At 45.9% G+C, this 26,543-nt stretch overlaps 1 protein-coding gene and 1 long non-coding RNA gene across 6 annotated transcripts in view; one reads left to right on the forward strand and one right to left on the reverse strand.

Moving 5' to 3' along the window:
• The window catches only part of Clybl (citramalyl-CoA lyase), a 220,075-nt gene that overhangs the window by 146,825 nt on the left and 46,707 nt on the right, over window positions 1-26,543 (forward strand). The window lies entirely within an intron of this gene.
• The window catches only part of LOC142835935 (uncharacterized), a 94,481-nt gene continuing 91,971 nt past the window's right edge, over window positions 24,034-26,543 (reverse strand). For all 3 annotated transcript variants that reach the window (XR_012907961.1, XR_012907962.1, XR_012907959.1), the window contains exon 4: window positions 24,034-24,209. This is a non-coding gene — a long non-coding RNA (uncharacterized LOC142835935). The remainder of the gene's footprint in view (window positions 24,210-26,543) is intronic.

Consider the following 26,543-nt stretch of genomic DNA (forward strand, 5'->3'; position numbering starts at 1 on the left):
CTCAAACTCACAGAGATCCATTTTAAATGAACCAGGCAGTGGTGGCACACGCCTTTAATCCAGATATTGGGGTTCAACCTGAATATCAGAAAAGCCGAACAGCCAAGCCACTAGAGAGGCCTTTTACGTCCACCAAATCTCCAGACCAGAAGGGCCATCCTGCAGTGTTCTCCTCCAACCTCAGGCTCCACACTCTAGTGACCCAGCCACAGTGTTCCTGTCTCTACCTCCCTAGTGCTGGGATCACCTCTGAGTGAGCTCTGTTTCTCTTTTAGATAGTTTCAATTCTGTGTTGCCCAGGGTGGTCTTGAACTCACAGAGATCCTCTGTCTCCGGAGTCCTGGGATTAAAGGTGTACACCACCACTGCCTGGCCTGTCTGGCTGATTGGTATGGCTGCTTTGCTCTCTGATCTTCAGAGAAGCTTTATTTATTAAAACACACATAACATACTGCTATATATGTGTGTCACTTTTCTGCTGCAGGCAGCTCCTTCTTAATGCAGCGCACATAGAAATGACCCCAAGTACTCAGGGTGGAATGTGAGATTTCTCCTTCCCTCTCTGCTTCAGGATTCACCTCTGACCTTTCTTCTGCCCAGCGTCCTCGGGTCCCAGTGGGAGCATCCCTTCCAGAAGGCCTTCCATGACCTCACATACCATTGTTTTTCTGTATCTAGGTTTTGTGTGTCCTTTGTATGTTCTCCTCTGTGATGATGCATGACCCACAATGATAGGGGCTGGTCTGTGTTGCCAATTCCCAGCACTTCTAGCACACACGACTTGTTCTCAGTGGACGTAGGAATGGCCTGATCGTGGTGAAGTCTCAAGATCTTCCTTACTTCTCTGCAAGCAACTGTCAGCAATTAAATACATCTAAGGGAAATCACCCCAGCTCAAAAGCCAAGTCTGGCTAGGCCAGTCAGGAACAGCTCAGCCCTTCTTGCCAACAGTTACTATCCGTCACTGACGTGGTGCGTGGAATGACCTGCTGAAGATTCCTGGTGTGGTTGTCCTTCTTCAAAGAAAACCACGGCAAATTAGATTTTCTTTCCTGCTAACAGTAGCAAGGGGGCCCGTTGCCACTGACACCACTGAGGACAGCCTGCCTTTGAACAAAGCCATCCCTGTGGGTAGGGGATGAGTAAGCTTCTGTTCTGATGCTGCTGAGCCTCATGGCTTCATGGCTTCTGCAGGCTGTCCTGTAACTGTCCTGAAGCAAGATGGTCTGAGTTGGATCTTCTAATCTTGGCAGCCGAATGTATCCAGCAGGTGCATGTGGGAGGCAGATGGGCTTTAAGAGCAGATAACATTGGATCTGATTCTTCTTCCTGACATGAACTCAGGTCCGTGTTTCCTACTATGTAACAGAGAATGTAACGTTCCTACCTGGAGTTGATATGTACACACTATAAAAATACATCTGTAGCAATCCCAGCACTCGGGAGGCAGAGGCAGGCAGATCTCTGTGAGTTCAAGGCCAGCCTGCTCTACAAAGAAGGTTCCAAGACAGCCAGGGCTACACAACAGAGAAACCTTGTCTCAAAAACCAAAAACAATAAATAAATAATAAATAAGTAAGTAAATAAACAAGTGACTTAAGAAAATCTTGTTTATTTTGTCTGACAGTTTGAGGTACGGTCTATAATGGCAGGGAGTTTAGGTAATGGGCTGGTCACATGGTATCCACAATCAGAAAGCAAAGAGCCATGGAATGCGTGGGGTTGGCCCGTTTTCTTACTTTTCCACAGTCCAGGATCTCAGCCCATGGAATGGTGCCATCCACAGTGGGTGGGACACAGGCTAGATAATCCCCTACAGCAATGCCCAGAGACCCATCTGTTAGGTGATTTTAGATTCTGTCACTTGACAGTTAACGCTAATCACCACAGTTACCCAATAACTGTTTTTTCTTTCTCTGTTTCATGTGTTGATCTTGGGGGTTGGCCCTTGGGTTGATGTAATCAGCAATCAAATGAACTAGCCTTCAGGTCATTTGTGCATGAATTGTCAGATAGTTTGCCGTCAAGTTTGGATATCACAGGGACGTCTATAGTCACAGTCTTGGGGTTTCATGGTAGCCTGAGCTGCAGAATAGTGTGAGATAAAGGAACCTGTAGTGGCTGGTTTTGTGAGTCAGCTTGATACAAGCTAGAGTTGTCAGAGAGGAAGGAACCTTAGTTGAGGAAATGCCTCCATGAGATCCAGCTGTAAGGCATTTTTCTCAATTAGAGACCAACGGGAGAGGGCCCAGACCATTGTGGGTGATGCTGTCCCTGCGTTGGTGGTCCTGGGTTCTATAAGAAAGCAGGCTGAGCAAGCCATGGGGAGCAAGACAGTAAGCAACACACCTCCATGGCCTCTGCTTCAGCTCCTGCCTTCAGGTTCCTGCCCTGTTCGAGTTCCTACCCCTGTCTTCCTTCAGTGAGAGCAATGTGGAAGCCAAATAAACCGTTTCCTCCCCAGCTTGGTTTTTGGTAGTGGTGTTTCATCACAGCAATAGAAACCCCAAGACAGAACCCAAGAGTAACCCATCACTTCTGGAGATTAGAGTTGAATTCTATACTAACTATAGACCAGAGGACAAGGAACAGCTAAAATATAGAACTTCCTGCTAATTCTCAAGAAAAGCCTGGTGCTGTAGAGGCAGATTGGAAACAGCTCTCATCAGCAAAGAACTTGGATATAAAATTTCAGCTTTGTGATGTTGGGACAAAATACCCAACACACGCAACTTAAGGAAGGCAGGGTTTGTTTTGGCTCTCCGTTCAAGAGAGAGTCCGTCATGGTAGCAGGAGCTTGAGGTGGAGGCATCTTTGTAGTCAGGTAGCAGAGAGCAATATGAGCTGGTTCTCAGCCAGTTTTCTCTGTCTGGAAAGTGGCACTCATGGAATGGCACAACCTACACTATAGGGTCTTCCCACCCCAATCATGCCCGAAGGCTCATCTGCGAGGTGATTCTAGAGCTGTCTAATGACAGTTAATGTTAACTTCACAGTAGGTGTGGGGGAGCTGTCCCCTGACAGTTAATGTTAACTTCACAGTAGGTGTGGGGGAGCTGTCCCCTGACAGTTAGTGTTAACTTTACAGTAGGTGTGGGGGAACTGTCCCCTGACAGTTAGTGTTAACTTCACAGTAGGTGTGGGGGAACTGTCCCCTGACAGTTAGTGTTAACTTTACAGTAGGTGTGGGGGAGCTATCCCCTGACAGTTAGTGTTAACTTTACAGTAGGTGTGGGGGAGCTGTCCCACGACAGTTAGTGTTAACTTTACAGTAGGTGTGGGGGAGCTGTCCCTGTGCACGATGTGGCAGTGGCTGTCTTGACATCAACAGCTGTGGTTATGCACTTAAGACAGTCACAGGATTGGTGCTACTAACATCCTTGTGTCTGCCCATTGTTCTGGAGGCATTGCTTGTTGCTACAGGTGTTCGGTGTGTGCTTGGTGGTGTAGCTGCCAACAAGTGCCCACACATTCCTGGAAGCAGCCCTTACCCATGCTCTTGGAAGTATATAGTGATTTTTTTTTAATTTTAGACAAAAGGGAAATATAGATATGATAATATTAAAGGGTAGATTATTGAATCTACTTTTAGAAAGCAACTACTAGTTTTAAATGTTTTATATTGGATTGGAGTTTTGTGTATTCTATACAAATTTTATATATTGATACAATGATGGAGGAAGGTCATTGGCTAATAAAGGAACTGTCTTGGCCCATTTCATTGGTTAGAAGATAGGTGGGAGGAGTAGACGGAACAAAACGCTGGGAGGAAGAGGAAGTGAGCTCAGACTCGACAGCTCTCCTCTCCGGAGCAGACGCCTCAGAGAGACGCCATGCTCCCTGCTCCAGGGAAGATACACACTATGAAGCTCCGACCCAGGATGGACTTAGTCTAGAATCTTCCCGGTAAGACCAGTGCTATACAGATGATAAGAAATGGGCTAGTCCAGGTGCGAGAGTTAGCCTAAAAGGGGCTAGGTAGAAATGGGCCAAGCAGTGTTTAAATGAATACAGTTTGTGTGTTGTTCTTTCGGGGCAAAAGCTAGCCAAGCAGGTGGCTGGGGTGTTGGGGACGCAGCCCCGCCGCCGCTCCATATTACTACAATACAAAATTGTTAGAACATGCTGTATATACATTTCTAATCTTGTTCAAGATATTGTACCTATATAACTCATTTAACAATGTAATGTAAATTTCTAGTCATTGAAAATTATTATTACCAACTGTTTAGGATAATAAGGAATTATAGGTTAGTAGTTAGTCACCTATTACAACCAAACTCGTAGTCACATTAGGTATGTTTTCAAGGTCAAACAGAGATATATAATAGATTGACAGTTCATCTTCAAACACTTCAAAAATCTACAGAATATGGCATTATGGAATTAATAACATACATTCTTTTTTTATGACAATGAGGCATGTCTGCTCCTGGCAGCACCAATCTACTTCAGAGAAGATGATGGGCATAGAAGAAACTCCACTTGGAGTTTTCTTTCTTTGTAGCAAATGTAAGCCACTGGACAAGAAAATGCCCTTGCCTCAACTGCTGACAGTATGCTGTCCCAATTGGACAGACAGGACACAAAAGAAAGTGACTGCCAAACATTGTTAAGACAAGGAAGGACAACCCTTCAAAACATCCTGCTTCACAGAAAAATCTGTCAGATATGTAGGCTGAAGATGGATGCCCCAACATTGAAGAGGAACTTTGGGTGAATGTCCAGGCATGCAGCTGTTTTTATCATTTCTCACATTTTTTGGAAGTTGCTTACTTGTGCTTCCTACTTAGTTAGTTAATATTATTTCCTTCTTGGGTCTCTGAGGGAGTTGAAGACTAGATAGCTATAGTTTCCTTGTTTGCCTAATGCAGAAAGCAAGTTATGATAGAAAGAAAATTAGGTACGAGACTTTGGACTCACCAAGTTAAGATAGATATGGAGTATTTTCTCTGAATTTATCAAATACAAATGAGCTAGACATTGTTGATGTATTTATTGCTTGTATATAGTTATTGTACTTATTGTATATAGTTTTTATTATATTAGTTATAGCTTTCTTTTTATTTTAGACAAAGGGGGAAATATAGTGATATTTTATTTATGTTTTAATAAATAAAGCTTGTCAGTGCAAAGCAGCCACACTGGTCAGCCATACAGGCCAGGCAGTGGTTGCACACACCTTTAATCCCACACCAGTTAGCCATAGAGGCTGGGCAGTGGTGGCGCAAGCCTTTAATCCCAACACTAGAGAGGAATATAAAACAGAAAGAGATAGGTCTCATGCTCAATCTCATCCTGAGGATTTGTGGAGGCAGAATTACCATTTTAGTTTGAGATAGAGGTAAGAGCCAGTGATTGGCTGCTTTGCTTTTCTGATCTTCAGGTTGAACCCTAATATCTGCCTCTGGGTTCTATTATTCATGCTACAGAAATAAGTCAGTTCAGCTCCCTGGGTCACCAATCAGACTTGTGAGCAACCCTTTGTTTCTTCTGCCCTTGGCACCCTATCTGGGTTGAGCACATGTTTGTTCATGCCTCCTTGGCATGAACACTGTCCAAGAGGGAGCAGTGCATGATGGGAATCAAGGGAATACCCTATCAAAGCACAGCAGGGTGCACCCCACAGCAGGAGGTTGGACCCTGTGACTCTCAAGGGCTCCCAAGGACTCCCAAAGATTAGGATTTGACACCAAACTGCTCTACAGGTTGCTGGTTTCCTTCTGTTTTTTTACTTCCTTGCTGTGTCCATCCAGGCTTCAGTTCCCACCCCACAGGCATTCCCTTTGCACCTGTTTTTGCCACCTCTCCTTGAAGCCCAGAGTGATTGATCCTACCACAGTGCAGATTAGGAAACTGAAAGGCTACTCTCCCAACAGTCTTTCTCCTAGACCGGCTACTGTACCCAAGATTTATGTGCTGCCTTCTTCCTTTCCCTAAGGCATCACCTCCAGAAAGGACTGACTAAGATATCAGTATAGTTCTTGACAAACTATGTTACTGTATTAGCTCAGAGGAAGGTTGCCATTATTAACACCATACGCTTTGAAGAAGTGTTGTAAAGTCTGTAAAACATCACGTTTAGCCTGTTAGTGGTGCTTGTGTTTGTGTATGTGTGTGGTCCTGGGGAATGAACCTATAGCCTCACATGCTTAGTTGTATCCTCCTAGCTTCTCTTTGCTTTTTACAGAGGTCTCACTAAGTTTTCCAGGCTGACCTTGAGCTCACTGTGTATCCCAGATGGCTCTGGGCATTTGGTGATGTGTGTGAAAGACTCAGACCACAGAATGGTTGTTTTAGACATTTTGAATGGTGGGGATGTGTGGAAGATTTTTAGCCATGGGCAGGGAACTTTGGGACTCCCATCTGTAATAATTTAATGGTGGAAGGTACCTTGGCGGGATGGAGCCAAGGGTTCCACACAGTCATACCACGCAACAGATCCCACAAGAGAGGTTCAGTGGGGGTGGGGGATGTGCAGGGGTGGCCTCTGAGTGAGTAAAAGGTAAAGGAGAGGGGAGAGAAGGTGCTTGCTTCCATAAGGGGATGTGGCACATACTCACAGGGACATGAGGCAGTAGGTCAGTGCTGCACCTCTGTGACTGAGGATGACATGTCCTACTGTGGCTCGGTTCCCGAGGGCAGGCAGGTGGACGGCCTCCTCGTCTTCTCTTTCTCCTGGCAATAGGTCAGCAATTTTGCTTTACCCACCCTGCCATCATTACCAGTTACCGTAACACAGGCCAAAGCACCAGTGCCAGCCAGTCAAGAACTGGAGTTTCTATAACCATGAAGCTTGCCTTTTACAAAAGCTGGTTATTGGTCCTTTGTTGCTGTAGAAGTGGAAAGCTCACTATTGCACTTGGGTTATTCCATCTTTGGTTACTTGGAAGAATATTGCTGTGGATGCACAGTATCTGAGTCACTGTCGTGTGTGTGCTTGTAAGTGCTTCTATGTGCAGGTGTGTACACGTGTCTATGTGTGCATGTGTGTATGCATATGAATGTGAGTGTTCCTATGTACATGAGTATGTGTGTGTGAGTGTGTGTGCTTGTAAGTGCTCCTATGTACAGGTGTGTGCACGTGTATGTGTGTGCATGTGTGTATGCATATGAATGTGAGTGTTTCTATGTACATGAGTATGTGTGTGTGAGTGTGTGTGTGTACACATCTGCATGTGTACTAATATGTGCAAATGAGTGGGCATGCGTGCCAGAGGTTGACATCTAATGTCTTCCTCCATCACCGTCCACCTTAACTTTTGAGACCAGGTGACCCGCTGAACCTGGAACTCATGGATTCAGCTAGACTGACTGGTCACCGATTCCCAGGGATCCTCTAGTCTGTGTTTCCTCAGTGCTGGCATTATAGCTGCGTGCTACTGCAGCTGGGTACCAGGGATCCAAGTTCAGGTCCTTGCACTGATGCAGCAATGGAGCCGTCTGTCCAGTCACTACTCTGTTTAACTCTGGTGCTGGGACTGCTGGTGATTCTGTGTTTATTGTCTTTCAGAACTGCCGTGCTGTTAATAATGCTTTTAAAAACTGTTTTAACTAAAGAGAAAAGAACAAGTTAATTATAAAGGGCGTTGGGAACTGTAAGTGTCCAGAGCCTGTAGAGCTCCTGAAGTTATGAGTTAAAAACAAAGAACAGCGAAGAAAACACTCTTGCTGAGAAGGAGCGAGGGCCAGACAGGAACTTGGTCTCCAAGCACAACAACATGCCCAATGTTGATCCTGCCCCCTCGGGATGCTGGTGCCGGGAGGAGGAGAGGGTGAGAAAGAAAGGACCAAGAGAGAAGCCATCCAGCACTCCAGGGTCACACCTAGGTGCATTTTCACCCATTAACGTATTTAATCATCAAAACAGCCCAGCAGGTGCCCTTATTTTTGTAGACAAGTCTTGTCAGATGCTTAAAGTTTATAATTTCTATTGCTTTTAGCAGCAGTAAGGACTGTCTCCTTAGCGAGAGCTGGGGGTGAGTGTGGAGAGATGGCCACACAGTTAAGAGCACTGGATGAGGACGTTCAGAGGATTCAATTCCCAGCATCCACATGGCTGCTCACAGTCACCTGAGACTCCAGTCCAGGATCCGAGGCCCTCTTCTGAGCTTCCTGGGCATCCAGCACACCTGTGGTACACAGGCACACACATAGGCAAAACACCCATCCACATAAAATAGAGTTTAAGTTTACAAAAATGACAGCTCAGTGGGAAGGTATCTGTGTTGCAAGGCCTGTTCTGATTCACGTGTCAGAAAGAGGGAACACACGTCATGACGTTTCCTTTGACCTTCATACACACGTTCCTCCATCATATCATAAATACACATGGTAATCAATGTTTAAAACCCTTTGAAAGAAAAGAAATCATTCGGTGTCCACCAATTTCACACAAAACTCACTCTGATATAGTCCTGTTGAGCTGTCTCAATCCTCTTGTAGCCTTAAAGGTTACATGTTTGCCTGGTTACACTGTATCTTCTTAAAGGTTACCTGTTTGACTTGTTACAGTGTATCTTCTTTAAAAATTACATGTTTGACTGGTTACAGTAAATCATAAAGGTTGTGTATTTGACTTGTTACAGTGTATCTTCTTAAAATTATTACATTTGGGGGAATGAAATAGGAGGAGAGGAGGAAGGGGGAAATGTGGTTGGGATCTAAAATAAATTAATTAAATTAAAAAATTACTACATTTAATTAACGTGTATATATGCATGTGCCATGACATGCATGTGGCAATCAAAGAACAGTTTGTGGGATTTCCTCTCCCTTTCACCTTGTGGGATTGAATTTATATCATCAGACTTGGTGGCAAGTGCCTTTACCTGCTAAGCCATTTGGCAAGTATCTTTATGTTTTTCATTGCTACAAAAATCCTTGTTATCCGGGGCAGTAGTGGAGCATGCCTTTAATCCCAGGACTCAGGGAGGCAGAGGCAGGTAAGTTCAAGGCCAGCCTGGTCTACAGAGTGAGTTTGAGGACAGCCAGAAACACACAGAGAAACCCTGTCTCGAAAACAAACAAACAATCAAAAATCCTTGAACAGATGTATAATAAAAACCAAATCTTTTGACTTTAACCATTTAGTTAACCATGTTCCAACCACTGAGAGTATAAACTGTCTCTAGTTTTTATTTGTAGATAATAAATTTTGATGCATTACACAATAACAGACTTTGTGTATATGGTTTTAGCCATGGCTGGCCTGAAACTCATTATGTAGCTGAAATGGCTCTGGCTTCCTTGTCCTTCTGCCCCCACTTTCATAGTGTTGGAATTCCAGGTGTGTGCCAGTGTGCCCAGCTACTTCTTTTAGAACGTATTTATTAGATTGGGATTACCATATCAATAGGTAGAAACATTTTATGGCTTTTAAATTTTTCCCTATTTTTACTTATGTGTGTATGTTTGTGAATGTGTGCCACATTTGTGTGTGGGCACCTATGGAAGCCAGAAGAAAGTGTAGGATCTGGAGGTGTGGTTATGGGTAGTCATGAGCTACCAGACATGGGTGCTGGGAACTGAATTTGGGTCCCCTGGAAGAGCAGTAAGCCATCTTAAGCACTGAGCCATCTTTCCAGTCCATTTGTGGTCTTTTTGTATGTTGCCAAAGTGCTTGTTTAAAGGAATACATCGGGCTTGGGAGACGGTGGGTAATGTATTTGTTGCCGAAGCATGAGGACTTGAGTTCATAGTAAAAACAAGTGTAAAAACCAGGTATGTCCACCATGCCTGTAAACCCATTACCGGGAATAGAGGCAGATGGATCCTGGGAGCTGGCTGCCATGAGGGGCGTCAGGGTCAGTGAAAGAGGCCTCTGTCTGTACATACATAGATGCACACACTTGCACATAGAGAGGTACACACATGCACACAAATACTCATACACAAAAGGGATCAAGAAAACCTTTGTTTTTCAGCAATTATGACATACCAATGTCTCCACATTGAGTATCATGTTTGACTTTAAAGGGTAGAACCCAGACCTCCCCAGTAAAGCTTATCTAGTTTGTTTGTTCTAGGGATCCCATTTTCATCTTCCAAAAGTTAGAAGTGGCCCCATGCCCAGTTGGCATTTTCTGTGGGTGCTGGGGTTGAGAGTTCTGGTACTCCCACTTCACAGCAAGCACTCTAACCGCTGGGCTGTCTCCCCAGCCCCGTGCTTCCCAACTCTGAACAGGCACATCCTCCTGAAGAACCATGTTTTGATATTTGGACATTTGCTAAATGAAGCTATCCACTTACTTAGCGAATTACCATAAATGTACCATAAATGTGATTTAGCAAAGAAATGCTGGGAATGTGGCTTGGTGGTGAAACAACTTGCCTAGGAAGTTCCTTGAGTGTAGGAAGCCCTCGGCTCAATTCCCAGCACAGCAAAGTCCAGCAAATCTATGACGGCCTTTATTTTTGCTCATTTTGTGGGCCAGTTACTCAGTAGCGACCCAGTAAGTGTTTGGTCTCTGTCTCCACACATGTTCTCCTGAAAGCCCAGGGTTGCTTTCTTGGGAAAGGCCAGTGTCATTCAGACAACAATCCTCATCCAAGCTGGATTCCAGGGGCATCTCTCTGGAGCCCGGAGTACTTTCTTTGGATAGAAGCATTGGAATTCAATCTTAGCAACCAAGAGATGCTTCCCAAAGTGTCTCAGGAAAGCCCAAGGGTAGGAACTCCCTGTGTGTGAAAAGGCAGGAGCCATGTCATCATGCCTGGCTTCCTTTTTTGGCACCTTTTCCTTTCCAGGAAAGGGGGCTGGGGCACAGATTCTGAAGTGGAGAAAAAGGACTATAGACCCTGCGCTGTCCTGCTGTTAGTGATTAGCTGTTTTCAGCAATTACGCCCTTCCATCCAGGGTGTGGCGGCTGGCACCTCTCTTAATGAGACAATTTCCAGGGCTAGAGTGTTTGCGGCCCCACCGGCTCCCTCTTGGCCCTCACTTGCTGCATTCCTTGGCAGCCTCAGAGTTTACTGACATTATCACCAATGTGGCACATTTGTCTTGGCCAACACGAGAAGTCAGGGAAGACATGCCAGTCTGTTATCGTACAGGAGCTTTGGGGAGAAACATGAAGCCAGATGAAGCCACCAAGCCAACTTGTCTTCAGGCAGTGGGGACATCACCCCACTTCTCCAGACTCTTGTGTTCAGGATTCTCAGGAACCTTCCAGGTCTTCCTGGCAAGTGGAGATTTCTGTTCTACCCTAGAGCAACAGGAGTTCACTTCATAGCAGTAACCATGTTGGAAAAGACATACTGGGTAGGCAAATGAGCCATTCTGTAAGTCGTTACACGATTGAGCAGCCACCACGTGACAACAGTAAGTGGTCAGTGCAAGTGTCTGTGGTGTGAGCAACCAACCTTTCTTTCTAGGACCTCATGGCTGGTGCAACAGACAGTGGCCCAGGGTCACCCAACCGCATATGCAGTAGCCTGTTTGTCATCACTGTGGAAGACCCAACACAGAAGGCAGCGGAGACAGAAAACAGGACCCCTGTTCTGTGCAAGTGACATTTGAGCAAGGATCTGAGGACCTGGCTAGATGTAGTATGGGCTTCAGAGGGACGTAGGAGGAGATGGGAGGGACAGAGAAGGCACCATGACAAGGGTGAGTGTAGGGGTACCTAGCGCTCAGGGGCATGCAGGATGAAGCTTGGGAGCTGGGTGATACAGAGCCGTGAGCCATAGTAAGGACTTTTGGGAGTATTCCAAGGTAGTGTAAAGCAGCTAAGCTCAAACAGCAGGTATACATACTGTAGAAAGACCGTTCTGAGCAGGTGTGGTGTGCACACTTGTAATCCTAGCATTTGGGAGGCAGAGGGACTGTGAGTTTGAGGCCAGTCTTGGCTACTGTAGCAAAACTATCTACAAAAGGTTAGAGTAAAGGGAGAACAGTGGGCTGGAGTTGGCTGAGAGGGGTGGGCCACGTACAGGCTGGCACTGTGGGCAGAGAGGAAAGAGGAGGGATGAGGGTGCCATGTGCCGTGTGATGAAGACTTCCTCTTTTCAAAACCTATCTTCCTCTCTGCTCCTGCAGCAACAGTGGTCTATTCTTTAAAGGCCTTTCTAGTTTTCTTTTTTCTGTAAAATTTTACTTCCTGTCAGTGTGGGAAAATTCTTCAGAGAAACCGATACCTACGATTCTATGCCAGATGAAAAAAATTTGGAAGGGTCACACTCCAACTCTGAAAGGAACACCGAATCTCTTTCATGGGTACGGTAGACCCCCTAAGATCCCTATGTTGAAAGCCATTAGAACCCCTTAAGTGCCTTGATTTCCATCAATCTCAAAGTCATCCAAGCAAGGTCACATTGCTATGACTCCCTCCTGGCGATAGCCGTGAAAACAGATGCAAATCCCGCTGTGGTACAGAAGTCCACTTTGGGATCCAGGGGGTCAAGCGCCCATTATCCAGGTAAGCAGTCTCACCCTAGGAGACCAAAAATGTCTGTCAACATGCCAAGTAAGGGAGGCCAGAGCCACCAGGGCCACCTGGGAAGGGAGGCCTCAACCAGGCAGTACTAATAGAACCAGACAATGCCATAGCAATGGCAAGGCTCAGCCAGGAGCCAGGCAAGGACGTGGGTGGGAGGAAGGCAGGCCCTTCCTCCAAAATCAATGTCCCTGTTAACTTGGGCAGAAGAAAATCTGACAGCTCTGGAAGCCTGCCCATCTGAGGCAAAAGAGGAAGCCGAGAATCAACTGGAGCCAGAGAAAGACTAGAAATGGCAGGCGAAATTAGCTGTCTGTTGGGAACCCAGGGCACAAGCTCTCCACTCGGTTTGTAAGATATTCCTGAGAGCCCTGGGCACAGGTGCCGCAGTCCGTCCCACATGGCCTTCCAGCTGCCCTTGATGCGGGCTGCCCCCTGGGGTCCAGTTGGAACTCTTTTTGAAACATCCCTGGCACAGAGAGGCCCTCGACCAGACCCGGGTTTCCATGGGGCTGTTACGTTTTGTTATCTGGGATATAACTGAGAGGCCACAGGCCTCACTGAAGCCTACAGAGAAACAGAAGTGCCACTAGACAACTGCAGAGGAGAAACACCTTTTCAGTGGCAAGGCAGCGATGCCCCACTGGCCGGTGAGTCCTTTCAAACCTCTTGTGGTGATGTGAGTCCACAGTACTCCAGCTTCTATTCCCAAGTCCAACGAGCTCTGAAAACCAGAACTCGTGCCATAGGCTTGGCACCTGACAGCAAAACTCAAGCTAAAGTGTGTGAAGCTGTTGCTGACTTCATGGTGTGATCTATCATCCCTGTGTAGTACCCCAGGTTTGGGGGAGGGAAGGCATGAAAGAGATTCCAGTTACCTTCCTAAACTCCACACCGTTCTGACTCTCCAAACCCTATGGTATGTTGTGTTGTTACAGGTTTGAGGACTTATATCTGTTAGAGAAGCCACAGCTAACGAGACCCCTTTGCACTACTGCAATAATTCATAGCCCAATGTGCAGAGGTTTGGGATTACAGAATTGTAGAAATTGGCTTTTCCTGGTCTTGAGTACAGATTTCAGTGGAGATGCTATATGATGAAAAAGACCTGGGCCTGTAGCTTCTCATGAAGCTTAGTGATAGAGTGTATGCTTAGCCCTCATGAGGCCATGGGTTTGAGCCTTGAGCCCTAGCAATGGAAAAATAATCGTTGGGGGTTTAAGAATCAGAAGGAGCTTGTCATGGGATGGGCTCCGTCAGTAAAGTGATTGTCACACAAATTTGGAGACCTGAGTTCCGTTCTTAGCACCCATATAATTAAATCTGAGCGTGGTGATGTAATCCCAATGCTAGGAAGTGAAGATAGGAGGATCTCCGGGGTTTACTAGCCAGCTAATCTAACCAAATCAGCAAGTCACAGGTCCAGTGAGAGACCCAGCCTCAAATTGTAAGGTAGAGAGCCACACGAAAAGACACAGGCGTTGGTCTATATCCTCCACACACATGCAATGCATCCATACATACATGTGCTCACACACACACAAAGCTGGGGTCTTGGGCATGATTCATTGCTCATGGGCAAGTCTTTTTTCTTGTTTTTATTTATTTATTTTTTTTTTGAGACAGAATTTCTCTATGTAGCCCTGACTGCTCTGGAATTTGTTCAGTAGACCAGGCTGGCCTCAATCTCTGATCCATCTGCCTCTGTTTCTCACGTGCTGGGTTTGCCACCATGCCCAGCTATTTGTGGCAAGTCTTGTGTAAGTCTTGGATAGAGTGACTGTTGCCTGCCCTTCTGGTTTTCAGATGCCATGTTCCATGAACTACCTAGACATGTAGGATAGGGACAACTCAAAGGGGGACCCCCTAGTTCCTTTCACCACTGATGTCAATGGAGAAAAAGATGGATGATGTAAGCCACTCAATTGTGGTCCCATGACTCATGCCACCAGCTACAGAATGACTTGGATGTTTGCATAGCTATTGTTAGTGCGCCCAAGGATGGTGACTGCCTTGGGGGGGTCAGAGAGGAGGAGGAGAGTCCCTGTTGTGCCAAGGCTGTGACATCAGATTCTTCCAGCATCAGCTCAGCTCTATGCTGAGGGAACTCCTTTCACCAATAGCCTTTAAGATACCGGCCCACTTTGGGTGTGGTCTCATGTACTATAAATGCAGATGAAAAACATGCACAGGTCTCTTGGCTGCTGGATTCAGCTCCAATTCCCAGTGCACATAGAGGACTGAGGATTGCTACTCTTTCTGTGGGTTTATCCCCAAATAAATAAACCTTTGTTATATTCCATTCTGGGCTATTGTGAAACTCTTTTGTATGCCAACAGATTGGCTGTGGGAACTCCTTCTGCCAATAGCTTTTAAGATACTGCCCCATGTTGGGTGCCATTTTGTAAGGAAGGGCTCCTTGTTGGCTCCCCAGACCCGAATAATCACACAGAAACTATATTAATTATAACACTGTTTGGCCTATTATCTCAGGTTTCTTATTAACTAACTCTTATATCTTAAATTAACCCGTTTTTATTAATCTATGTATCACCATGAGGCTGTGGCCTACTGGAAAGGTTCTGGTATCTTTCTCCTTTGGCAGCTACATGGCATCTCTTTGACTCCACCTACTCTCTCTATATCTCTTTCAGCCTGGCTATATGCTGCCCTGCCATAGGCCAAAGCAGCTTTATTCATTAACCAATAAAAGCAGCACATATACAGAAGGATATACTACATCATCTCTGTTTCCTGCATGCCTAATAGGCTGACCAGATTGTGACCCCAAGCATTTTCTATGCAAGGGGCAAGGGGCCAACTGTGTGTCTGTTTTCTGGTCTATACTTTAGGAGAGAAGACTGTGGTTTTTCTTTTTGAATTAGGAATGGTAAAGTCAGCATAGTTTCTTAAAATTCTGCATGAAAATGTATTTTTTAAAAACGTAGTGTCCCAGGGTGTGTGTGTGGGAAATAATATAATCATATTTTTTCTCCCCTATTTGCTAAATATCCTGACCTTTAGGGGGCCAGGTCAGATCACAGAGCTCTGTGCACTTCTGGTATGATCTTTATTGCCCTTTGTTGGCTGACCACAAACCGTGCCCCTCAGTCATTGGTGCTAAGGTCTTTAGTGCTCATGGGGAGTGTGTGTCATTGGCTGATGGGAAGGGATAAGAACCAGCCAGCCAAACTCAGGTTCTGTCTCTGTGCCTCGTTTGAGTGCTCCTGTGAAATTCTCCTCTGTGAAATGGGCATAGTGACAAGCTCTTCATATACAGGAGTGTGAGGATTCAATTAGCGGGTGACCAACATGGTGCTTGGCATGTAGAAAGTACATGGCATGTCTTACTGTGAATTACCTGGGCGACAGGGCTGCCCCATTGTCTCCCAGCCTTTGGAAGAAGCATGGTAGCCCCACAGACTGCTCAAACAGGCCCTTGGGTTGTCGCCATGGACCACAATACCCCCACACACCCAAACCATTTCCATCTTCAGCTGCTAGCACCTGCCCATTCTTAATATTTTGCTTTGCAGAGAAAAGAGATTTTCTTTGTCTTACTCCGAGAACTCTTTGGGGTCTATTTTATAAGGACACCAACTTTATTCATAAATGTACCACCCTCATGAACTTGTCACCTCTTAGAGGCCACACCTCCAAACGCTATCACACCAGATATGAGGTTTCACCTCATGGACTTAAGAAGGACACAAATATTCAAACCACAGCACAACTATCGCAGAGTTTGTCCCTGCCATCTTTTAGTTTACCCTGGTCTACCCCAAGATATATAGTAGCCCACACTGGCTGGTTTTGATTTTAACTACCCAGAAGGCAATTTTTTCCACTCTTAACTTTTCAATTTAATGATGTCAAAAGTGATTGTTAAAACGAGTCTTTAAAAAGACACTTTCTTCTTGAAGAATTCCAATATCAAGCTGGGTGTGGCAGCATATTCCTGTAATACTAGTACTTGGCAGAAGATCGGGAGCTCAAGGCCAGCCTGGGCTACTTTGTGAGTTTGTAGCCATCCTGGGCTACATGAGACCCAGTTACAAAAAAGCAAAAGTGGGGAGGAGGACTTGCTGAAGAGATGATTTTGAGGATGCTTGACTTTTATCTTTATTCTTTTTGACAGGGGCTCTCTGACTGGCCTGGGGCTTGCTATGTAGAGCAAGCTGGCTATAAACTTTCAGAGATCCACCTGCCTCTGCCTCCCTGAGATATAGATACACATACGCCCACCCAGCATCTTCAGGAGTGACTTCTAATATGGTTGTGCCTTCGTTTTGCTGACCGTGCTAGGGCAGGAAGTGCTGGGGGCAGGAGCCTGCTGTGCTTTGAATGTTTGTACCCTAAAAGTCCTTGGGTTGGAAACCAGTATCCAATGTGATAGCGTTTGGAGGTGTGGCCTTTGAGAGGCGGCTAGACCACAAGGGTAAAGCCCTTGTGAATGAGGTAACCTCACTTTATTAGTGTTCCCTGCCCCCTCTGCTCTGTGAGGACACAGTGGGAGGGCACCATCCCTGAACCAGGGAATGAATGGGTCCACTTTGGTCTTAGATTTTCCAGCCTCCAAAACTGTGAGAAATTGATGTTTTTCATTACCAAGCCCTCTAGACTCGGGTATTTGATTACAGTGACTGGACTAGACAGGCCCCAAGGAAGATCAAAGGCCCAGGCCTTCCTAACTCCCACTGGCTGAGATGTCTCAGGAATTGGTAGGGAGTCTGAATGCCAAAGGTAGGATTTCTTTTCCTCTTACCTACTGGTAATGGGATGATGCTCAGGCAAAGATTCACGAAACACGGAGATGCAAATAAGGACAGTGTGATATGTAGGCAGGTGCTTATTCTTCCTCAGTCAAGTCAGCACTGCACCAAATTCTGTTGCTGTGAACCTGGCTTTATCCTTGGTGGCCATTTCCTTCCCATGCATAGTTTTCATTGTGACCATACATTCCCTAAAAAAGAATCAGATTGTATTAATATATTGAACATCCTTGGAAGTAGAGCTTGTCTGTTTAATGTTTATTTATCTTCAATGTATGTTATGGGGGTGTGGGGGTGAGAGAGACTGTTCGAACTGAGAGAATATTAGGAATTTTTTTTTTTTTTATGATAGGGTTTGTGTAGCCCTCGCTGTCATGGAACTTGATCTGTAGACTAGGCTGGCCTCATACTCACAGTCTTCAGTAAGTCCAACTCCAGGGGGTCTGATACCCTCTGGCTTCTCAGGCACCTGAATATATGTGACATACTCACACACATACACACAAATCTTAAGAAGAAGATCTCCTGGCAGCCTGGTCCCTGAAAACAGACACAGCCTGAATACAGACAGGGACAGACAGACAGACAGACAGACAGACACACACACACACACACACACACACACACACAAGAGGGGGGGGGGGGAGAGAGAGGGAGAGATTGAGACTTAAGGCTATGTAGGAGAGACTTTTGTGAAATGGCTCAGAGCTTCACAGAGGCTAACAGAATCTGTGATCCAGGGTCTATGAACTAAAAATTCAGCAAAGCCATCGGAGTGATTCAGTTAGAGCCCAAAGACCAGAGAATCACAGCAGACTCATCTGAGAACCTGCAGTTCCAATGCCTAGTTCAGGAAAGGACTGATGTCCTGGCTGAAGGAGAGAGAGTATGAGAGAGTAATTCACGATTTTATCTGCGTTCTGCCTTGAGCAGATTGGGTGATGCCCACCCACAGTACTGAGAGAAATGCTAATCTCTTCCAAAGCTTCTTTCAGAGACGCACCTAGAAATAAAGTTTCACCACCTACCTGGGCCCCTAGCCCGGTTCACCCATCACATAAAATTAGCCAGCAGAGCTTCGTGCCCACAGAGGGGACTCACGCACGTCCTTGCTGCTATTAATCACCTGTTTCTTAAGATACTCATTGACTTCCATGTCTGTAAACAGAGGAGTGAACTCTTACCCTTCCCTACCACCGTCCTCCACATATATGAATATTAACATATAGTTATATTAATAGTCACTGCATAACATAACTATGTAAACAATCTCACCTACGGCAACCATTGAGGGCTGTAATTTTCGTCTTTTCTAAAATGTCATCAAGCTAAAATCAGATAATGTAATGCATTTTCATGTGATTTCTTTAACTTTACAATACGCATTTAAGGTTCCTCTGTGTCTCCCTCCCACGCACCCTGTCTTTGTAGATCATTTTGTTTCAGTGCTAGACGTTATTACCAATAAATTCCCCAGTTTTTTCTCTGCTGTGATCTGAGCTGGTTGCTCAATGATTGTCATCTGATTGGCTTTCCTTCTTTCCATCGAGAGAAGTCCTTAGGTCTTATTCAGAGTTGGAGCTTTTGTTTGTTGGATCTCATGTCTTTTCCTTGCGTGGCTTGATCACTCATTTTAATCGGGTACACCCTCTAGTCACTTCCTCACAAAGGGCCCCAGGGTGATGATTTGATTCATCTGCAGAAGTATTGATTCTATCTTCGTAAAGGATTCCTGACTGATTAGGATTCTGTCTTTTCTTCTGTCTCTGATTTTTCTGAGATTCCAGCCCCAAAGCCCCTGACTAACATCCTGCCATCCAACCCTCGTACAAATTGCTTTGTGTTGGCCTTATTTCATTAGCTGAGTGCTGGAAGTGTTGTCTCTGTGCAGAGCTATATAGTAGAGTGGAGGGTGTTATATTCACTTGCTAGTATCTCTCTCCTCACTTTTGGACCGCAGCAAGCACAGAGTAATTATCCCAGAGATGATTTCTGGCAGATAAGATCGTCAAGAGTTGGAAAGGTATGTTTCAGTGAAATCTGTTTATAAACATACCTCTTGCTGCCAAGAACTTCAAGTCTAATTAATTAGCATCATCCCAGTCCCGCCTTTCCACTTCTATCACTTAGATACATGCACGCTCTCTCCCACGCATTCACACTCATCCCCCATCATTCACGGGTGTTCACACTCATGTTTCCCGTTTCTCTCAGTCTGCACGGGTAAGTTCAAGCACTTGGTTGACTTGCTCCCTAACTATTACATCTCCTCACTCCATCAGAAACCATTTTCTGCATCTCCAGTTTCATCAGGGTGTGCCTGGCTGAGACTGTCAGAACCACTGAGCAGAAGTATTTAATCCAGAGTTGGCTCGGATTAACCCGGTGAGGATCAGCTGAGGAAGCAGCCTTGAACTTCTTCCTAATTATTTATTGGAATGGAGGTCTTTGTGTTATGGGACGTATTCACAACCCTCCCATCCTCCCAGGCCTCCCACAGACTCAAACAGAGCACTCCACTCAAGAAAGATATGAGAAAAGGGAGAGAGGATGTCTGGCCATGTGTAGGAGCATCGCCTTCTGAGAGAGCATTCCTGGAAGCAGAAATGTTTCAGTGCCTTATCAGACGGACACATTTGTGTGACTTCCCTTATACAACACCAGAAAGTAAGGCTTGGCAGGTGGAGCTGGCCACCAGCAATGGACCCCGAGGAGTGTGGGCTGACCAGCTGGAGCTGGAGACAAAGTCAGCCTGACAGCAAGAAAGTCTCTTCATCCCTTAGAGCCCTGATCTGTAGGTGAGGACCATATAGTATCAGCTTCCCAAGGCTGCTCCAGGGGTAAAGATAAATGTACGTGAAAGTACTCTGTCAGTAAGGGACCATGAAGACATTACTCATTATTAGCTGAGCTCTTCCCCTGCCCTGTGGTGGTGCTCTGAAGGGAACCCAAGGCCATGGTCACATTAAACAAACTCTGTGACACAGAACTGCATTCTTGCTGTTCTATGAGAAATGATTTCTTGTTTAACTAATTCTATAAATGTACAATTATGACTGGAAAGATTTGTCAGACGCCTAGCGATGGGAGGGATTGACTTTTCTGAGTCTGAGGTGTGAATATCTGTGACTGTTGTTAGCTCAGTATGCCACCGTGTTGGTTCATGAGTTCAAACCCATGTTGAGAAATAGCATCCCCATAGGCACACTAGGTGAAAGTTTAAAAACAGTGGTGGGTGAGAAAGTGGCCGTAATTGGGGGGAACATAGGTTGCTATCTGTTGGCTATAGTTGAAATGGTGTCTCAGGCACCCTAGAAGAACCTGAGTGGAACGCTGAAGTAGATGGGACTAACTTCCTCCATCCCTCCCCCTTTCTGCTCAACATCCACCTGGGCTCAGCATCTGCATTCTATGCGGATGGATTCCTGGCAGGGGGAGACAAATTCTTACAGATCCACAGCTGGTGTGGGGAGCAGGAGTACCCACAGACCCATAAGGGAGAAAGCTAGATCCTGACTAATGTGGAAGGATGCTCTTGTGATGGCTGGCCAAGTTCAGGTACCGGTCTACCAGACTCTTGTCTTCAGTAGTAGGTGTTTTGTAGGTGGGATCACCAGTAGTTAGTTTGGAGAGGAGATCGCCCTCACCCCAGTGTCCAGCCTCCCAGCCTCGCTTGCCCCCAGATCTCCATGTCTCTCCCAGTGGCACTGTCCTGGAGGGCCTTCATTAACACTGCTGCCCAGACATTTCAACCCAACACACAGTGGTTCTGGGTTTGAATGTTTTTCTTCTCACTGGGAAAAGTGAGCTGCATTACCAGAATGGTAAATTCTGTAAATGAGCTCTAAATTACACTCTAACTGCTGTCTTTTGCTTAGCTTGATAAGACTGAAGTACTTAAAAAAAAAAAAAAAAGACCTGTATTTAGTGTGTGTGTGAGGCACGTCCATGCCATGGAGGTCATGTGAAGGTGTCTTGTAAGGGTTTCTTTGATAAAACAAGGACCACAGTGACCTGTGGAGGACTGTCTAGGCTTCCATTTCAACTTCCACATAACCATCCATCATCAGGAGATGTCAGCACAGAAAGTCGAGGCAGGAACCTGGACACAGTAACCTGGAGACCAGAGCTGATTGCAGAAGCCATGCAGGAATGCTGATTGCTGGCTCAGTGCTCGCTTAACCTGCCTTCATATGTAATTCAGGATCCCTTGCCCAGGGTTGGTGCTACCCTGAGTGAGCTGGGCCCTGCCATATCAATCACTAGTCAAGAAGGAGCTCTACAGATTTGAGACTCTAGCTTGTGTCACGTTGGCAGGAAGCTAACCAGCACAGGAGGTCAGAGGGCAACTTGCAGGCATCTACAAGCACTGTCTCCTACCACATGGGTTCTAGGGAACTGAACTCAGGTCCTCATGCTCGGCAAACAAGAACTTTTAGTGAAGGGTCTTCTCGTGGTTCAAGCGTGTATGGGGGTGGGGGTGGTGTATGCTTGGAATCACAGGCAGCCTGAATTGCATAGCAAGACACTCTCTAAAGAAGAGTCTAGGGGGCTGGAGAGATGGCTCAGCAGTTAAGAGCACCAGCTGCTCTTCCACAGGACCTGAGTTCAATTCCCAGCAACCACATGGTGACTCACAACCATCTGTAGTGGGATCCTGATCTACATGTAGTTGTACCTGCAGATAGAGCACTCATATACATAAAATAAATAAATCTTTTAAAGGAAGAAGAAGAATCTGAAGCCTTTGGGAGAGTAAGAAGAATCAGGTCATCCTCCATATATAGTTCAACATCAACCCTGGCTGCATGAGAAACCCCCAAAAACAAACCCCAGAAGGATATAATATTAATTAAGTTAACCAGAAGTGCATTGTAAACAACTTCCAAAACTCTAGAATTTACAGAGACATCTCGCTGCCTGGAGAGTTACATAGTTGTCTCATGTTGGTGTGCTATTCTGTAGGCGGAGGCTGCTCTTTCATTTCCCAGTCACCCAGACCCGAAATAATCACACAGAAACTATTTTAATTAAAAAACTGCCTGGCCCATTAGCTCAGGCTTTTTATTATCTGACTCTTACATCTTAAATTAACCCATTCCTATTATTTTGTATTTTACCACAAGGCTCATGGTTTACCAGGGCAGGCATCTTTTTTCTTTGGCAGCTACATGGAGTCTCTCTCCGATACCACCTTCTTCTTTCCCCTATCTCTGCTTGATTTTCTCCTTGCTCTGTTTTGCCCTTCCACAGGCCCAAAGCAGCTTCTTTATTAACCAATGTTAACAAAACACATTCACAGCATAGAGAGGTGAATCCCACATTAAATAGCTGGTTTTTTTATTTTGGAGACTAGCCCTAGAAGCATGTGTTGTAGTCACTGTCTTGCTAATAATCAAAAATGTCACAGAGCTTGTCTTGGGCTACACCCAGGCAGACTAGCCAGGACCTGGGGTTCCGTGAGAGTCATTGACCACGGACTTCAGTTCATAACAGTTCCCTGCGGGGTGATGTGTGAGTCTCTTCAATTGTCCGTGACAGTATTCCGTATACACGTATCGATCCCCTCTAATCCCCAGCACTGCTGCCCAGCCTTTCTGTCTGGCTTGGGTGGAGCCCCTGAGGGGTGGAAGAACCTAGTGCCATCAGACATCCCTTAATGGCGGTCCTCCAGTGAGACTAAGCAGGTGGTCTTACAAACACGCACCGTCCCCGGTCTCTGCCTCAGAACTCCATGTCCGTCATACCTGCTGTGGAAAGGAGCTGCCCGCCCTCCCCTCAGGATCCCTACAGCCTTTGTCACTAATCAGCCTGGGGGCTACTCAGAATGACTGGCAGCAGGTACTCCCACCCCCTGCCAACTGCACTGCCCTCTCTGCTCTCAGCTCCTGCCACCTGGGGAGGCCATACTAGGGCCGACCCATCAAGCCTGGCTTCTGCATTACGTGCGAGGCTCGCCACCAGCCATAACTGTGAAATATTTATAGTGATCCACGCAGGGCTCAGACATATTGTCCCAACAGAAGCTGTGGGTGTCGGGGTGGTGACGTCCTTGGGGAGGTCCACTTGCCCTGCACTGGTGATGGCCATTTGGGCAAGAGGGTAGAGATCATAGCAAAATGTCCAAATTCGACAAACGCATGCTTTGGAAGAAACCGGCTTGAGAAATTGACACGGTTCTATTTCCCCTTAACTCGGAGATTTTATTTCATAAGTACATAGAAAAAGTCCCTTACTCTCAGCTAGCCCATCAAACAAACCACAGATGCGGGTTTTCTGGGGAAGATCATGGCAAATTTTCCCATGACTGTGACAGCTGTGCCCTCAGAAGCAGCCCCCATTTTGTCCCCAACCTGTAGGTTCCACTAGCATAGGCCTCTCATCAAACTGTCTTTTCGTGCATGGGGATTATTGGTAAGTGCCCCGAAACGGTGTCATTTGCTAGTTGCAAACGATTTGGTGTATCTTGAAGCCCATTAGAAGGGAGATGTCCCTATTCTGTAAAGAGCAGCATTTTTACATTTTAAAAATTAGATGTTCTCAGTGGGGAGCAGGGTTTTATCTTTGTCGGTGCTGGCTTTGGCTAAGTACATCCCAGATTGAAAAATTTAAATGAAAGACCACGAGGGAAGGCATGGGGGAAGTTTATGTTGGGAAGCAGGAGGGAGACACACAGACACATGCACACATATATAAAACATACCCAGGGTTTATCTGTGGATTTAGAAAGCCTTTTCCATGTTGTGGTTTGTTGCCATCCTGCTAGCTGTTCCTGTTTCGCTGGAAGCGCTGCAGAGACAGAGAGCTTGCTGCAGAGGTGCCAGGCTCCGTCGCGCTGTCCAAAAACTGGCTCTGTACATATGCTAAATTAGAGATTGGCTGGCAGAAGCAGTTCACAGATCCCAGATTGGCAGGGATTCCTCACGAAAGAAGACATGGTGGGCCCGAGGGGCTCCCTCTGCAGCCGGCAGTAATGCAGCTCCCTCCTGCATGCCAAAACCTGTTTTAAAAATAAGTTTCGAACCTTTCATTAGGCATCAGTTCTGGCCCAGGTAGCAGGCCCCTGTCCTGTTCCCAAGGAAGGCGTTCTCTTGATTCCTTCACAGGACCTGGTTTCAAGGCTTTTTACACCAGAGGATCCAGGTCACTTTGGTTACCTCTTTTAGTCAGCAGGGCACCCTAAAGGAGCCTAAGGAGGTGCCTGAGAGGAAGGTGGGACTGCTTTAGAGGAAAACCTTTCAGTTTTTGTCTTTCCCCACAAACAAGTGAACTTCCGTGATGGTTCTGATACAAGCAGAATTAACCCAGGGAGGAAGCATATTAGACAGCCTGAGCAGAGAAGTCTATGCCAAAAGGATCCGCCATCTGGGTCTTTCTCTCTCTTTCTCTCTCCCTGCGTCAACCAGAAAATGCCTCTCTTGTCTCCGAGTGGGTGGCTGGTGGCTTTACTCTTCCTAAGATATAACACTTCATTTCCTAGACAGTGATGAGTTTTAAGCAAAACCAAGTTTGTTCCTAAGGCTATCGTTGTGGATGTTGGATACCTGCCCAATTTTAGTCAAGGTCTGGGAGATGAGGAGACTCGGCTTTCCAGCCCAAGGGGTACTTTGGCTTCAAATGACAGTCAGACATTTGTTTCAGTTACTCCCCCTTTTCTCCAAGGGTGTGGTGAAAAATCAGGAGCTGAACAAAGTGACCTCAGTCCTAGTCAGCTTCCAAGTGTGACAGCAGCCCAGAGCCCTGCAGTGTTAGAGATGCTATTTAATCAGTGTGCTCGAGCATCATGAGTTCAGAGAGCCATGTGCAGGGAACTCACACTCAGCCAACATCACTTGTGCTGGCTAGACACACGATAAAGTCATTTTGGAAAATGGAAACTCCATTGAGGAAATACCCCCACCAGATTGAACCCAGGGGTACATTTTCTTGATTGAGGATTAAAGTGGGAGGAACCGGTTCACTGTGGGCGGTACCACTCCTGAGCAGGTGGTCCTGGGGTGTATTAGAAAGCAGGCAAGAGAAGGTTAGTAAGTAGGACTCCTAATTGCTGTGGCATAAAGTTCTTGTACACTGTAAAGACTTATCACTCATATTGGTTTAAACATTGATTGGCCAGTAGCCAGGCAGGAAGTATAAGCAGGGCAACCAGACTAAGAATTCTGGGAAGAGGAAAGACAGAGAGTCAGTTGCCACCCACACACAGAGGAAGCAAGAGGAGAATGCCTTACTGAGAAAAGGCACATGGCTAAACATAGATAAGAATTATGGGTTAATTTAAGTTGTAAGAGCTAGCTGATAATAAGCCTGAGCTAATAGGCCAACCAGTTTATAATTAATATAAGCCTCTGTGTGTTTCTTTCCCACCAAACGGCTGTGGGACCAGGTGGGACAGAAACTTCTGTCTACATCAAGTAGCTTCTGCTTCAGTGCCTCCAGGTTCCTGCCTAGAAATCCTGCCTTGGTTTTTCTCAGTGATAGACTTATAAGCTGTAAGGTGAATAAACTCATGTCTCCCCAAGTTGCTTTTGGCCATAATATTTTATCACATCAATAGAAACCCTCAAACAGTCACTAACCCTACTCTTTGAGTTACCAATCTTCTTGGATATTACCAAGGAGTTATGCCAAGTCTACCAGGGTCAGGCTTTGTGGCCCTTTCTGTACCACATATCACATGGTATGGGACAAGCACTTGGCTGAACTTCCATTGGCCTGGATTCTAGTCCTGGTTGTGCTTTCAGTATGACTTCAAGTCTTTTGTTGATCTCCCTGGGACTTTTATCTTCTTGTTTAAAAATGACTGGATCTATTGTGCATGGTGGCACATACTTATTAGAATCCCAAAGCTTGGAAGATAGAGGCAGAAGGACCAGGCTCTCAAGACTGGGGGGGCCTTAAGAGATGGCTCAGTTGTGGAAAAGGCATGGGGTTCTCTGGGGAGGAGGGAGACACCTAGAGCTCAAACTTTTGGTCTGCGGAACCATGATAGTAGATTCCTTGTTTCTTTAAAACTTTCAATATTACCGTTTATTTATTAGGGGTGGGGTGGGCTGGGAAGGTGTGCACGTGCTTCTGTGGAAACCAGGTGACTACTGGCAGGAGTCAGGTCTGTCTTTCCATCACGTGGGTCCCAGGGATTGAACTCAGGACATCCTGCTTGGCAGCAGGCGTCTTTACACAGTGGTTTGTTATAGCAGCCGTGGGAGACTAATACAGATGAGTGATGTATAGTGATGATATTCCTAGCTTTCCTTCAAAGCTCCAAATCTCTCTTTTCCTATTGGCATCATAGTTGGTCTTAAGAATACTAAAAACAAAAACATACCTCTAAAAC

The sequence above is a fragment of the Microtus pennsylvanicus genome, chromosome 15, assembly GCF_037038515.1.
Source record: "Microtus pennsylvanicus isolate mMicPen1 chromosome 15, mMicPen1.hap1, whole genome shotgun sequence".
In the NCBI taxonomy this organism is placed as follows: Eukaryota; Metazoa; Chordata; class Mammalia; order Rodentia; family Cricetidae; genus Microtus; species Microtus pennsylvanicus.